General features: G+C 26.7%; 1 long non-coding RNA gene across 1 annotated transcript; it reads right to left on the reverse strand.

Annotated features, from left to right (window-relative positions):
• Positions 1–341: 341 nt before the first annotated feature.
• On the reverse strand, positions 342–1,908 carry LOC129321725 (uncharacterized). Its single transcript, XR_008596082.1, has 3 exons — positions 1,647–1,908; positions 916–981; positions 342–368 (listed from the first exon to the last, which is right to left on the reverse strand). It is a non-coding gene; the product is annotated as an uncharacterized LOC129321725 (long non-coding RNA).
• Between the last annotated feature and the right edge of the window lie 14,690 nt (positions 1,909–16,598).

A 16,598-nucleotide genomic window follows, 5' to 3' on the forward strand; every position in this document is an offset into this window, starting at 1 on the left:
ATCATTTTTTTTTCATTGAACCCTTATCATACCCTTATCATGGTAGAAAAATTTCTACCATGATACATCCAAGACAATATACCACAGGTCTTAAAATATCTCAAAAAGCAATTAGAACCATGAGGGACAGACATGATCCTCATAGCATGTTATTTAAATTAGGTCATGAATCAAAAGGGACAGACATAATCCTCTTGGACATATAAATGCATTTAATAAAAAGGATTAGAGTTTACATGCTCCATAGACAAGATATGTCCTAAGTTGGCACAAGATACATTGTATAATCCAAAATAAGAGGCAACGTAAAAGATGGTGTCTCATACACCATAATTACACCTCTGGTGCTTTCTCGGCCGGATTCGCTCCTGTAAAAATATTAACCACGGGGAATGAGACTTAAAAGTCCCAGTAACCAAAAATTAATATGTAATGATGCATGCGGATGTAACTAATCATGCGATTGCTAAGTGGGCACACAAAACATTTAACCGAACAATATTTTCAAACAAACCGAACAAGTATTTAATTGCATGACTGCACCTTATCTCCTCCTTTCACCATGCTCGGACGCCAAATCACCCGCCAAAGGTGAGTTGGACCAAGCGACACGCCACTCATTGGGTCCAATGAGGGCTTACCACGTGGTAATAATTAACCGAACAGAAATTCCCATTAACACCATACATTAAAATACCCTGACAAGTCATGCATCATTCAAATATCCAAACAGGAATATATCCGAACAATAATATCTCATCATGATAAATAAAAATAAATTTTTAACCCACTTGGCAATAATTTCAAACAAGTATATACAGTATTTATTTTCAATAATTCATAATTTTTCCAAACAACAAAACAACACATAACCATTCACAAACACACTCATCACAACACATTAATAATGGTTACCTTGTGTCTTGAATAACAAGTTCCCCTTCACAACTCCTTTTTCACCACTATCTTTGTCAATATAATCTACATAATTATTTCACAATACTATATATTAATTTTACATTAAAATAAATAACTCTAATTTAAAGAGTTAGAAAGTCTTAAATCTATAGTCCATATTAACACTAATTTAAGATTTATGCCTCATTTAACTTCCCAAATCTTTTCTAAAATTCTCGTACCCTAATGAACTATTTTTTTTTTATCCTCAATTCACTTCTAGTATCACAATTTCATCCTTCTACATTCTAAAAATTCATCCAAAAATAAATTAAAAATTTTAGAATTATCCTGAAGCCTCAAATCACCTTTCTATAACCTCAAAAATACCTATTCATACTTAAATAAATATTTAATAATCATAGGTTTATCCTTACGTCTCAGATTCCACATAAATTCAACCATATAGATCTAGATTTTAACTCAAAAATTCTTAAACATGAGTTTCAACCTCAAGAAAATATTCTATAATATTTATTATATCCCTAAGAATTTTAACCTATATTTTTAATCCATCATATCATCAGATTAACTATCCTATAGAAAAATCCTAATCAAAATATTTACTCTATCCTACAAAATAATCATATCACTAGAAAGCTAATATTATTTAGAAAATAACTATAAAATTAATTTTGTAATTAAATAAATTTTTAAATGCTAATCTAAACAGGAAAGTTAGAACATACCTGAAGAAAAAGAAAATAATCCCCCCTTGTGAGAAAACGCCGAGCAACGTGAGAGGAAGAGAGAAAAATAATATAAAAATGGGATTGTGAGTCCCAAAATTATATTAAAAAAACTATAGGTTTGAATTTAATTATTCAAACCTTTGGGCCAAAAGTTGCAATTTTCTCTAAATTGCATCTTAGCCTCTCATGCTTCCTAATGCACACACCCCCTCCTTTTTATACATGAAGGCACCTCTTCTCTTCCCTCATCTAACCAATGTGGGACTTAGAAACAACAACCTTCCACCCCCTTTTTTTGTTCCTTCTACCTTCTCTCTTTTTTTTTTCAACACATACATAAAAAAAATTATTTATGTATTAGATCTTAACTAAATATTGCTTATGTGGTTTTAAATTTAAATTTTTAAATTCATAATTAAATACCTAACCATAATATTATTTCTAAATAACCTCAAATAATATAAATTCCTATTATTATCATTTTTTTTCTCAAAACCTAAATTCCACAATTTCTTTATTATATAAAAAATCAGGATGTTACAATTAGCACTTAATACATAACTAACAAGAAAAAAGATATATAACTAAGGATATTATAAAAATAATAATGCAAAATGAGGGCTTGAAAGTTTTAAATATAAAACTTTGGCTATAAATTTTGAAATTTAAGTTATATACAAGTCCTAATTTTACATTTATTTCCTTACATTTTCCCTAGCCAATATCTTGGGGAGATCAATGCATAACCAATATCTTAGGGCCTATGTTCCTAAACTTAAATAAGTAAGACTTAAATACTTAATCTTATATATTTAATATATTTTTATCTAATCAAATCAAAAAAGCGTATTTTAATATATTAATAATATTGATAATAAGATTTTTTTATGAAATAATAAATAATCTATAAAGATTCACATATCTCAATTTAATTAAAAACAAGTACTTTAAACATATAAAGCTAAATATATAAATATTTTTCAATTTAAATATCTTCCAATCATCTTCATTGAGTCACTAAATACAAAAAATATGGACGTTTGGGCATGAGGATTAGAAACTAAAACCTTGCATTTATTATGAAGCTTTTTTGGTGGTGTAGAATAATTTCAGAAATTGAATGCTCTTGTTAACAACAACAACAACAACAGCTTTCTAAATAAATTTTAAACTAAAATTCTCCTTAATTTTATTTTGATATTGAGTATTATAATTGTAATCTTTATTTATATCTATATATAATATAAACTTTGTAAAAAAAAATTCCATCATTCACAAGTATAGATAAGAGTGCAGCTGACTTCATGAGAACAAGTCAAGTCTATTAGAGAAATTTTCAAACTCTTTCGTATTAAAAATCAATTATACGTAACATATTTACTCCATCAATTCTTTCCCATCTTAGAACAATATGAATGAATTTAAAGATAAAATCAACATCCCCAATATAGCTACATATAATCAACATCATATTCCCAAGATAAAGAAGAGATCAATGCTTCGAATAAAGCAGCAACAATGGCGGTTTCAGGCCTAGCCTTATTATCATAAGCCTCGACTGTCTTCACCTCGCTGCTACCACCATAGAATTGCAGACCTTAAAGGATCTGAAAATGGATGAAAACCGTCTTCTAGCTTCTTCGTCTTCTCTTCCTCTCACTCTCACCCATTTTGTTTCTCTCTGATTAAACACTCAGTGAAAGATTCAAGCTCAGGAAGACAAATATCAGTGTGTTAATTAATTATTATATGCTGCTGATCAACATTTAATTTTATTTGAATTAAATGAATATATTAGATATAGTTGGCCATGTGCATGTTCTCTTCTTATAAATGGACCATATCTGTGGCTGGTGAAGCTAATTAAACTTGGTCAACAATTATTAAGATTGGTCAATAATAAATGTCATGGATTTTTTCTTTCCTTGCTGCTTAAGCGTGTGAGTAATATCTGGTCAAAGTGATGTTTCAACCTAGAACTAATTTAGAATAAAAATTACTTGATGATTTTTTATTCTATGGTCTTACTCTTACATTCAAAGGAAGGATATCGTTTAATTTTATTAATTAATATATAAAACTAGCAAGATTGACTCTTTAAATAACGTGAAAGAATTATTAGGCCTATGAAAAAAAACATAGATTTTCTGGAAAAGAAAATGTGTTGTATATTTTTACCAATAAAATCAAAGAAAAACACAATCATTAATCTCTATAATTTCATCCAATTTTTCTTTTAGTTTTTGTAGTTTTTTTTTTTTGCATTTTCATTCTCTATAGTTTCAATAAAATTGTGTGACATTTGTTATTCAGATTTCTATAGTTTTACAACGATTAAAAACATTAAAAAAATTATAGGGATTAAAAGCAAAATTTGATAAAATTATAGGGACCAATGATTATATTTTTCCTAAAATCAACAATAAAAATAAAAAGTTATAAGAATGGGCTAGGGTCACGCAATATATTCATTAGTATTTTTGTTATCTTCTCAATCTGAATATTGTCAATTATTAATGTTTTTTACTCTTTAAATTATATACGAGTATATAAGGAAAATAACTCGGTTTAATATAGTACAAAAGGAATCAAGATCCCCTTGACCAAAATAGACAATCAATATTGAAATGAGGCTTATATGATATATGTTCTTCAGTTGGAAACATTTCGGTTGACGTATAAGAATTTTTATATTATGAGAATAATTTTTAAGAAAGAGTTCATATTAAAAGACTAATATGTTAATAAAAAAGCTTGCTGAACTTATAAATCACATTTATAATGTGAGGCCCTCTAATGTGCGGCTCGTGATAGTTTCTTAAGTCATATATGCCAAAGATGTTTTCATGGCTTTATGCATTTTATTAACAAATAAATTAAAATAATAAAAATAATCATTAGATATAATTTAAAAAAAAAAAAACTGTGTGGCAAGGCAATGGTAAACTGGCATATTGTTAGAGAATTACCCAGATAAACAAGAATCGAAGTGAGTGGTTACTTTTGAAAATGATGTTTCTCTTTTGAACCCCTTCGGTGATATATATATATATATATATATTTTATTCAAAAATATAAAATATTTTTTGAGCAGTTAGATATTAAAAAATATAAAATATTTTTAATTTTTTGAGTTATAATTATTGTCTTTTTTTTAAAAGTGTCCCTATTGATAAATGACTTTATATTTATTATAGGATGTTTAATAAGGGTAAATATAAGAAAATAGGATTAGTTTAAAAGTAGATAACTACTTTATTGGAGAGTAAGATTCGGTTAAAAATACTTTATATTTTTAAAGGGAGGGAGTATATATATATATATATATAAAGTTTCGGCACCCCCAGGCAATTAAGCACACACGGTATATGTATATATTTCCCATAGAATTTGAACAGCCCGTGCACTCAGGCCATATTTTTAATTATAAATTTTATATAATGTATATTAATAATTAAGTTGGAATCTTGATGAAGAAGGTTGATATAGAAGACGAAAATGAATTAATTAAGAAGGGAACATAAACTGACATATTGATTTAAGAAAATGATGATACTAGCTAGCTATGGCTAGATCGCAAAATCACCACCAAAACTGTGTGTACACAATGATAAGGACAAAGATTATGAATCCAGTTGGTGGTGGTGATGGTGAAACAGATCATAAGAGTGAGGTGAGAGAGTGAAATTAAAGTGAATGAGCCAAATTCCTTTTTCCCTTGCTCAATATATATGAGATCTCATGTCCCTCAACAGAGAAAGAGAAAGAGATTAGGGTTTTACTACAAAAATTGAAATAGTGAATGAGAAACAGCTAACATATAATAATTATTATTGAGATGTCAAATGTGAGTTAACTTGATATTTAAAAAAAATCCTACGTTAGTTGCAGTTGGGTCAAAAAGAGAAATACAAACGAAAAATATTCATAAATTAATTCAATGTTTTAAAGCTTTGAACTAAGATATGATATTGTATTCATTTACATGTGTTCTCTTAAAACTATTTGATGGCCTGCCTAACTATATTCTCCTCCTTTTCGAGATGCTTCCCAGCCTAGCAATTACTGCTATTATGACATATCATTATTCTCAACAATAATCTTAATTTCATCTAATATTCAAACCAGTCAGAAATCCAGACAAGCGTATATGGGGAAAAATTGAAAATGAACAAAAACCAAATTCACACTTTAAGCTAGTTTGTTGAGTTATTTTCTTTTGAATGCAATAAAACTATAGATTGATAACAGGGGATGAAGAAAATACTAAATGTAAAAGCTACCTGAGATGCTGATACTATAATTAAGTGATAGCTAGAATGTCTTATTTATTTACAATAACATAAAAATCCTACCTTAGGAAGGTTTCATCGTCATTTTCTCTAACTTCATCATAAAGTAGTTCAAAAGATCTTTTTGATCCGTTGATATATAGTAAGTAATTAATTAATTGAATCGCACTTTGTGAGGAGAAGAGAAATGCTTTGAAGCCGCAATCATGGCGGCCTCAGGGAATGTCCTGTACTGATGAGCCTCGACTTCAAACGTCTTCACTTCACCACCACCACAGAAGCAGACCTTGAAGGATCTGAAAATGGATGAAAACCAGTTTCTTCTTCTTCTTCTTCTTCTTATCTTACTTTCACAATGATCACCCATTGTGCTTCTCTGATCAATCCAAATTTAAAGTTAAAACCAAAGCAAAAGATCGTGTCAAGCTCAGCAAGATGAACATATCACAGTGTTATTATTAATTATATGCTGATATCTGAATCAAAACGACACAGACCGGAAAGAATCTGATATGAGTTGAATGAATAAACAGTTGATGTATTATTATTCTTATAAAGGGACCATGCATATATGTTTGTCTTTGATGAAGCTAACCATTAAACTTGGTCGACAAGTATTAAACTTGGTCAACAAGTGTGTTTGATTTTGTTGTCCCAAAACTAAACTCTTGCTCTCTTGGACTTGAGTTTTATTCTATGCCACGTGCTTGTAATAGTTTGAGAATTATACTCCCGCCAATTCTAATTACTTCATTAGAACTAATGAGAAGTAATTAAATTATTAAAATAATTTAATTAGAAGTGATATACAACTAACTGCTTTAGATCTTAATTATAACTCTAGTGGTCCAACCTAACACGCTATGGATTAGTTGGGATTTGAAAGATTGAGATATCAGGTGCACATGCTGAAAATAATGGTTTGAAAATGAAATAATTTTCCAAATTTATTCCTACTAAAAAGCAAGAATTCAAAAGAGACAAGTTCTTCAAAATTAAAGTTTCAAAAAAGGATGATTTTGGAAAAAGATAATTAATTTCATCTTTGTATACAAAATGACTAATAAAGGATTATTTTCTAATTTTTTCTATAATATGACTAATATATGAAATAAATTAAAATGAGTATTTATTAGTACACAACTTTCTTGGATTCTTCGTTTTTTCCATTCTGCTGTGATATCATGGAAAATGATGTCGTCTGGGATCAATAATAATTAATGCTCTTCTTCTAAAAGTAAAATATAATATTATTGCTCATAGTGCTGCTGTCACAGACTTGAAACAATGATGGTGCAAGAATCAAAATCCCTAAGCTTTCTTTTTACATATTCTATGGGCTAGGATTATATTTTTGATAAATATTTTTTAAAAAAAAATTAGATTGGTTAGTGAAAAGATGAACATTAATTTAACATTATAAAATCTAATTTGTCTAAGATTTGGTCATTTCAAAATCTAACTTTCACTTTGTGGGACTTGTCTCTAGTTATATTTTAATTAGGCTGTGAGTTCAAGTAATAGACTAATAGTTTGATAATGGGTCAAAAGGTAAACTTGTGAGGAAAGATTTTTGCTAGTATCTTTAACGTTCAGAAAATTTTAAAAATCATACAATGTCACTCTATAATAAAGTTTGATCAACATTGACTATTAATTAAAAAATTTTGATTAAACTTAAGGATTAATTTTTTTTTTAATTTTTTTTAAAAGAGTAATTATCTTAAACTTTTTATTAGCATAATATTTTTAGGTTATCAATGTTTAAATCAAACAAAAACCTAACAACTGATATCAATGTTAAAAAATAGTTTGTCTTTTTTAATTTTGATGAGAGGCCTTCTTCTATCCACACACTGCACATACTTTTTCCTTGAGCAAAGTCCAAATTTACCCTTACTTTACCCATAAACAACAATACAAAAAAATTCTTTTTTTTTAAGAGAATTTCTCACAACAATTAAAATATGAAAATTTCTTGTGAACTTTTTTACAAAAAATCACTTTATGCATGATTTCTCATACTTTTTTTTCTCACTATTATGATATGAAAGAAATATTTGTGAAAATTGTGTAAGAAAATCTACAAAAATTATAGCATGTTATAGCACCAATTTGACAGCAACTTCCTCATATTTAGTAGTCATGAGAAAACAAAAGAAAAAGTTGTCAAAATATAGTAAAAACAACTTCTCATAAAAAAATATGTAAAAGAAGTTCCCATAAAATTTGTGCTTGTAAAAGCCATTTTTAAATGAAAGAGTTCCCAAGTTTTCTTTTATTTGTTGGTATTCATTTAAAAATAAAAATAAAATTTAAGCATTGGTTAAATTGTTTATAAGAAAATTATTTAACATTTAAAATTTATTTTATTTTAAGTTCATTTTCGTGAAAAAAATAATATTTGCTGGTAAAAAAAATATTTTATTAAAAATATAATATAAAAATTCATATAAATTATTGTATTATATTAATAATTAAAAATAAAATATAATATATGTATATCTTTTTAATGTTATATTTTTTAATACATGTGTATGTATTTAATATATATTTAATTTAGTATAGATAATGTATATACAAGGCACATTGAGCCGAGGAGTTCTATGACTCAAAGTAACTAAACAAGATCAAACTTAGCTATCAAAAAAATAGTATGAAAATATGAGTCAGCTAGTCCAGTTAGATCAATATCTTAACTAATTGAATAAAATAATTTATTTATGACTAATTTGATCTCAATTTAATTACAATATGAATTAGCATTTAACTGATTTAATAACCTATCTGAATGCCAGTATCTTGATCAAAAGTAAAAGCAGAGAAATTCACAAAACTTGAGATTCCACGGTGATAAGAATTAATTAAAGGGACGTTGAAATGATGTTGCACTAACAAGGGCTGGCTGATCTCTGTGGCCAAAGTAGAGGAATATTCATGGATACAAATTCATCTCTAATTTTAAAAGCTTGCGTCTTTCACGCACCTAACGGCCTCATCAACAGCCAAAAATATCAAAACCTAATCTCATTCCCTATCTTACTTTTCCCCATATCTCATCATGCTTTTGTTGTCATGTGGAATCATTTGAGGAATATTTATTTATAAGTTTGTTATTAAATTTTGAAAAAATTAAACGTTTGATCTTATAATTTTAATTTAATTATAATTTAATTTTTAAATTTTAACTTATTATAATTCAATCTCTAAAATTTTAACTCAATTATAATTCAATTCCTAAATTTAACTCTTACAACTCAGCCCTTATATTTTTAATCATTTAAATAGTAGTCCCTACGTCTTAAAAAATAAAATTATGTAGATTAAAATTATGTTAGAATTTATCACTAATATTTTAAATCCTTTTAATCTTTATAAATATTATAAATATTAAAAGTTTAACATATTTTTAATTTTTATAATTTTATTTTTTAAGACATAGGAATTAATATTTAAATAATTAAAACTATAGAAATTAAATTGTAAAAGATAAAATTTAAGAACTAAGTTATAATCGAGTTAAATTTATAAAAATTTAATTATAATAAGTTAAAATTTAAGGATTAAATTACAGCTAAATTAAAATTATAGGAATTAAATAAGTAATTTTTTCTTCAACTTTTTAAGATATATTGAAGAGTTTTATATATGTTAGAAAATTAAAAAGTAATATCCATACATTAGTAAATACATGATAAAGTATACAGCAAATCATGTTATTGCTAGGCTATATGTATCAATGGCGCCGTCAGTTTTTGGCCAAAAAAAAAATGGCGCCGTCTCTTTTTCATGCATGGAAATTGGAAAAATATGCCTACTTTTGGCCAAAAAAAAAAAAGAACAAAGAAAAATATGCCTACTTGAATTTGTAAAGAAGGGGATATGAAATCTCAGAATTGTCCAAATTTTGAACTCCAAGCCGGATCATTGTTCGTTTTCAGGTTGGGAGCATTTAAGTCTTTTCGCATTAACTGTTTCTAGTCTAATATTTTTTGTTTCATTCCCTCGAAACGCAAGGTTTTAAAAATGGAATCGGTTATTGAATCAGATAAGACACTAAATCATAATTCATTGGTTGAATAGTGATCTAATCGGGGTCGAATTGGTTAACATTAAATTAATATATTTTTAATTTATATATCATAATTAAATAAGAAATACATTTAAATATGTATTTTTTAAAAATATATTATAAATGCTTGGTAATATAATTTATTATTGATAAATACATAATTAATACTAATTATAAGTGAAGCTTTTCATTTAAATATAAAGAAAGATGTTGATAGAATGATAAAATATTAGACATTTTTTGAAAGCATGTTTAAGCTAAATTAAAAAGTATAAAGATTAAAATGAGCCTACATTAAAAAAAATCAAGATATATGCAAAAAAAAAAATCAATCAAAATCAAAAGAAAAAAGAGGGGAAAACAAAAAGGGAGCATACTGTACATGCATACTAGTCATTTAAGTCCCACATCGGTTGTGCGGAAAGGAGAAAGAAGCGTGCATATTTATAAAAAAGGTAGAAGTAAAACACAGGAGTTAGCTTCTCTCCTTTTAGAGAAGCCTCCTCTGCCTCTCTTTTAAGGCATAGGAAAATTTGGACCGTCTAGATTTAATAGTTTTATTTTTATTTTTTATTTATATTTTTAAATTAAAAAATATAAAAAAAATGTAATAAAATATACTAATCAATTTGACAATCTATATTTAATATAAATGCTTTGAATTTAATATAAAAAATTTAAATTGACTTTTCAAATATATTCTGAATAGTATAAATATATTCTAAACAGAATAGTAAATTTATTAAAAAAATTTAATATTAACTTTAGACCATCTATATTAAATTTGGACTGTCAGATTGATAAATATATTTATTAAAAAAATCTACAATTTTATATATTTTTTATTTTAAAAATAAAAATAAAAAATTAAATCTAAACCGTTCAAATTAAGCCTCTGCCTCAAAGGAGAGGCAGAGGAGAGAGAAGCCGAGTCCTGGTTGTCATGGAAGAGGTTGAGCTTATGCTTGCAAAAATTATAACTTATGGCCCAAAACTTTCAGTATTTTAATTTTAATTCTGATTAATTTTTTATTTTTAAAAATTTTGTCCGGTTTTTATCTAGTTTTACTAGTTGTTGACCGGTTTCTTAATGACCGATTCTTAAGGGTCAATCAAACCAGACCAAGAACCTTTCCGATTCAACTGATTAAACTGGCCAATTTGATCCGATTTTTAAAACCTTACTCGAATGTTGTTTGAACTTTGAAGGATATTATTTTACCTACAGATATTAAATCTCATTTGATTATTGGGAGATTGACAAAAAAAGTTTTAAAAGAATCAATTAATTCAAATTTAATTTCAAGTATTAAATTTTAAAAATTTATAATTCAATCTTTTAATTTTTCAACCATATTGTAATGAATTTGTAATTTATTTTTTAAATTTTAACATAGTTGAATAATAAAAAAATTATTTTTATGTTAAAATTTGAAATATAAGTTGCAAATTCATCACAATGAAGTTGCAAAATTATGAGATTGAGTTACAAATTCTTGAAATTTAGAACTTGGAGACCTAGCATGAATTAATTAATCCTTTTAAGACTTTTCTATCATTCTCTTTATATTATGTTTACCCAATCAAATATTATATTCTTTACTGTCTAAAATATAAACAATTTAATAGTTATAGGATTTTTTTTTCCATTTTATTCATTAACATGCATTCTTGTGTGAATTTATTATGTTCTTTGGTTCTTCCCACTGTCATTGGCAATTAGGATTAAGCTTAAAACTAGAAAACGATATATATTTTATATAAATTTTATTAATATACACATTATTGTTAAAAGTTACACATGTTTTAGATCAAATAGAGAATTATATCAAATTCAATCACTGCAAGTTATAATCATTGGCCTCCCAGCTAGAATTGAGAACTCAAGTCAACTTAATACAAGTTTTTTTAAATACAAGACCATGAAAAGATTGTGTAAATGAATACAAAAATTAGGTCGTGTCAAATTTTATAACAATATCAAAGTTTTCTCAAGATGCTTGACGAGCAAGCATATTAGTATATTTGTTCATTTATCTAAACATGTGGTTGAAGGTAACCATCCAATCTTTCATAACGAACTGTCTGACTCTCTTGATAGTATCAAATAAAGGATGATTATCAAGAGCATTGTGCTGAATAAGTGAAAGGGCTTCAATGGAATCAAAATGGATATTGATTTTAATGAATCCCGCATTCCAACAAAGCTGAAGACCTTCTAATATTCCCAAGAGTTCAATCGCGGTACTGGGTAACCCAAGCTTATTTGAACTAACCTAAATAACCCTAAATATTGAGAGAAGTTCTTATATAATAAGCTTAGTTAGGATATTTTTTTTATTTTAGGTTTTCAAGCTAACCCAAAAGTATTTGTTTAAGAAATGGATAAGTAATGAGGTTGTAATTTATTTTGTTACTTACATATATCTTTCTATTAGAAGCAATCCTGATTAAAGTATGATTGAGTACTAAATGCAAGCACTTCTTTTAATGAGGATTCGAACCTTAGTTTGCTACGCTTTGAGAGACCAGTTCCTTCTATTAGACACAATTCCTGTTAGCTGAGGTTATAAAATTTTAATAAATAAAATATATAAGAGAGACGAATAAAAAAATGAATAAAAACTTTCAACTTCACTTCTTTGTGTTTTATTTTTAAATCCAACTCATTAAAATATTTCTTTTCTCTTCCCTCCCTACAAAACAATGGATAAGGGTAAATATTAAAAAAAGGTTATAATCCTAAATTATAAAATTATATGTTAGAAGCGTTTTGGACTTTAAACTTATTTTTTTGTGTAATGATTTTTTTTAACTTTTTAAAATAATACAATATGACCCAAACTGTTAATAAATGTTAACCACTTAATTTTGATCATTAGTTGACCATATAGATTTTAATTTGTGTCCTTTTTTTGGTCATTTTTTTATAATTTTTGAGATTTTTTTATTGTTTTTCAATTAATTAACATTCAAAGTTAACTTTTGTTAATGGTATAAAGGTTATGCACCATTTTTAAAAATTAAAAGGAAATATTGTATCAAAAATAAGTTTAAGGTTTGAACCTCTAGCTTAACGTGAAATTAGCCATTAATTTTATAAAAAATAACTATTTTTTAATTTAAAAAGTTCAGATGATCAATTAGATTCTGGGGATTTACCAAGATCAAAACATGCTCACAGACTCAAATAGCATTTATCGATATACTTTTAGATAGGGTCGAAAATAAGGGTTGAACTTAAAAAGTCGGGTCTAGAAGATCTATTTAAGTAAAGGTTCAGGATTTAAAAAATAAATTTTTTTTAAATGATCCGGCTTGAGGGCCTAGCCCGGATAAGCCATGTAAAAAAAAAAATTAGGGCCCTGGCAACCTTTTAAGTTTTGTTATCTTATTATCATTTTTTTTGTTAAACTTTTGTGAAATGCGCATTTGAAAAAGGGACCTTCCTGAACTTTGACCTCACTTAACTTTTTAAAGATTGAAGAACTCAAATTATAGGTTCCTATATAATTTTAACATAAAAATAACTATATTTTTATGTTAACATAATTTTGATTGTTTAATCTGAGTCACGTCAGCCTACTCAGCCCGGCAACTCCAGTAAGACATGCACTGCTCTCCTGTGTTCTCCGAGCTTGCATGTCATGACTTCACCCATATTTCAAAGTGAACCCAATACACTTGACTCACTAATAGTCATGTTACAAGATAAAATCTTGAACCAACAAAGAATTGGGTTTAACATAAAAAAGTAGTTTTTTATAACATAATGAATTAATGTTAGAATTTTTATTAAAAATATTTCCATACTTAATACTGGCCATAATTTTTGAACATGATTATCTTTAATAAAAAAAACACTTCTACATTTGTTTTTAAAAAAATAAAAGCTTGAACAAGAGGAAAGCATGGAAGGGGAAACGGGTGGTAAGGTTGTGTGCCATGGAGCGGAAATTATAATTATTATGTGTGTGTGACATAAAATGGAATTTATTATTAACTTTATTTATTGTATCTTAATCTTATATCACATTTCAACGTACCAAATTAAAATATATGAATTTAATTATCACTTTTTTAATTATAATTCAACCACAGTTTGACAATTAGAAGATTGTACAACTGAAATCTTTACTATCACTCTTTTTTTTTTTATATAAGTATCTTCTTAATTATTGGAGGTAATTTTATTTAAAATATTGTCCAACATTAAATATGGATATATCTTTTAGTGTGGATTCAAATTTTAATCAATTATATTGTGTGTGAAACTAACTTTTTTTTGGTAGACTCAACTCCTATTATTTAGATGATCAATTCTCAGAGAAAATGGAAAATAAAATAACTTTGTTTCCCAAAAATTTAAATATATAACATTTTTTTATTTTTCATTTATAGATAAAAGATAATTATTATCTAAAATAATTTATTATAAAATTTCATTGTTTTATAAATCAATTACAATTTTATTTTAATTTAATCTTCCATTTTAAAAAATGAAATATAATTCAAAGAGATAACAAAAATTTTAATTCCTTAAAATTTTTTATATTATGATTTGGTTCTCTCAAATTTTTTACACTTATCGAGTTGGTCATTCAAGTTTACTTTAACTAGCTTTCAAGATAAAAGAATGACGAAGTAAAAGATGCATGACAGTAGAAGACTCACTAGGGAATGAGATGCATGGTGATGAAAAAGCATCCAATGATAATGAGCAATGTTTTGAAATTGAGATTGGATGTCAAATCGAAAAGAACAAAGGGTCATATTTCTCACAATTCAAATAATTAAACTAGTAATCAAACTGATAATATAAAAATAATATTAATATACATAAATATATAAATAAAATATTAATTTATTGATGGTGCTTGATATCTCAATGGCAAAGGTTTGACGACTGGACCGCTAGAGTTGGAAGCAGAGATATGTTGATACAAGCTCATGATCTCGAAGCAAAATGCTAGAGATGGAGGCATGCTACTATCTCACAACTCACGAGCTTTCGATCTTAACACTAAAGGCTGGATTATTAGAACTAAAGGCAAAGGTTGGAGGAGATATCAGATATTGAGCCTGAGACATGGACGAGAGATCAGAGATTGGAAAAAAGAAGCCAAAAGAGAACGATAGATTAGAAAAGAGAAATCACTAATCCAAGCGATTGGGCTTAATTTTTTTAAGCTTTGGATTGAGTTGACTCGGTCCAATTTTCAAGTTAAATCCGATCTAAATGACCAAGTAGTTTAAATAGTTGAACTAAGCCATTTGTTGAGTAGTCGATAGTCAAACCGTTTGGTCCGATTTGAGTTTTAAAACATTGACAATAAGAGATGATGCCTTGACCAAATAATTCCACCACATGATTTTATTAGCGATATGTCATTTTCATTTTAATTCATAAAGACTAACTGTATATAATTTAAAATTTTAGTAACTTAATTGATAAAAATTAAATTTTAATTATTAAATTATCAAATTGATAACTAAAACACTACCAAAAGTTTATTATCTCTACTTTAAATAGTCAAAATGTAGTCTAATATAATAATATAATAACTCAATAAAGGCAACAATTTTAGCGTAGGCATAACCTACCGATGATGGAAGGTAGTCACTTTTTTTTTGGCCGATATTCACTAATGGTTGGACTGAGCATTTTTTTTTTCTGGGTGTGGAGAAATAATCTCAATTTTTTAGTGTTTAAAAATAATCATTGATGAATTATTTAAGTTGAAACTAACTGATGAATGTGACTGACAGCCAGACAAGTTATTAAAAGGAAAAAGAAATTTAAACAAAAAAACATAAAAATTAGCTTAAACAAAATGCTCTGTGGGCCACTTTGCCAAACCATGAATTCCTTTATCATTCATTACCTCTGTACTATGCTACATTGTATCTTTGGGGCTTTTCAGACCAACTTGTCATTAAAGGCGACCTAGAAATTATTGTTTTGATAGAGATAATATCATATACATCACACATGTTTCTCGCATTAACAAATATTAAATTCAAATTTAATACAAATCTTAACAATTTGTCTACTCACAAGTACATTAAATCACAGTTGTGGAAGAAAAAAAATTATGCTTGAAATTGATAAGAAAATATAATAACTATAAATTATTATTAATAATAATCATGATTTTTATATTATAAACTATATTAAATTCGGATTGGCTTATCTGTCTGAATCTACTCATTTTCTTCTACCCCACATTTCACATCTTTTTATATTGCAATATTCTTTGTGAGTAATATAACTTATTTTAAATTAGGTTGTAGGTCCAATACTTTAAATTTGTATGAATTTTAATATGAGCCACTTTATTTATAAATTATGAATGATATTGTTCTTTTATAATTATTTCGAATTAAATTTGCACCCGGATTCATGTATAAGATAAATTGAAAATTGATCAAACATTATTCATAATTTATAACTAGAACAATTTATTAATTTTTTATATTTTACGTTGATTTATATATTAGATTGCACGTGGGTCTCATTATCTCATATATTAGATTGCAGGACCTAAACTTATGTTTTACTTTATATTTATTAAAATTGTTATA

The sequence above is a fragment of the Prosopis cineraria genome, unplaced genomic scaffold (genome assembly GCF_029017545.1).
Source record: "Prosopis cineraria cultivar Desert tree isolate PC_DT_omini unplaced genomic scaffold, ASM2901754v1 PC10, whole genome shotgun sequence".
In the NCBI taxonomy this organism is placed as follows: Eukaryota; Viridiplantae; Streptophyta; class Magnoliopsida; order Fabales; family Fabaceae; genus Prosopis; species Prosopis cineraria.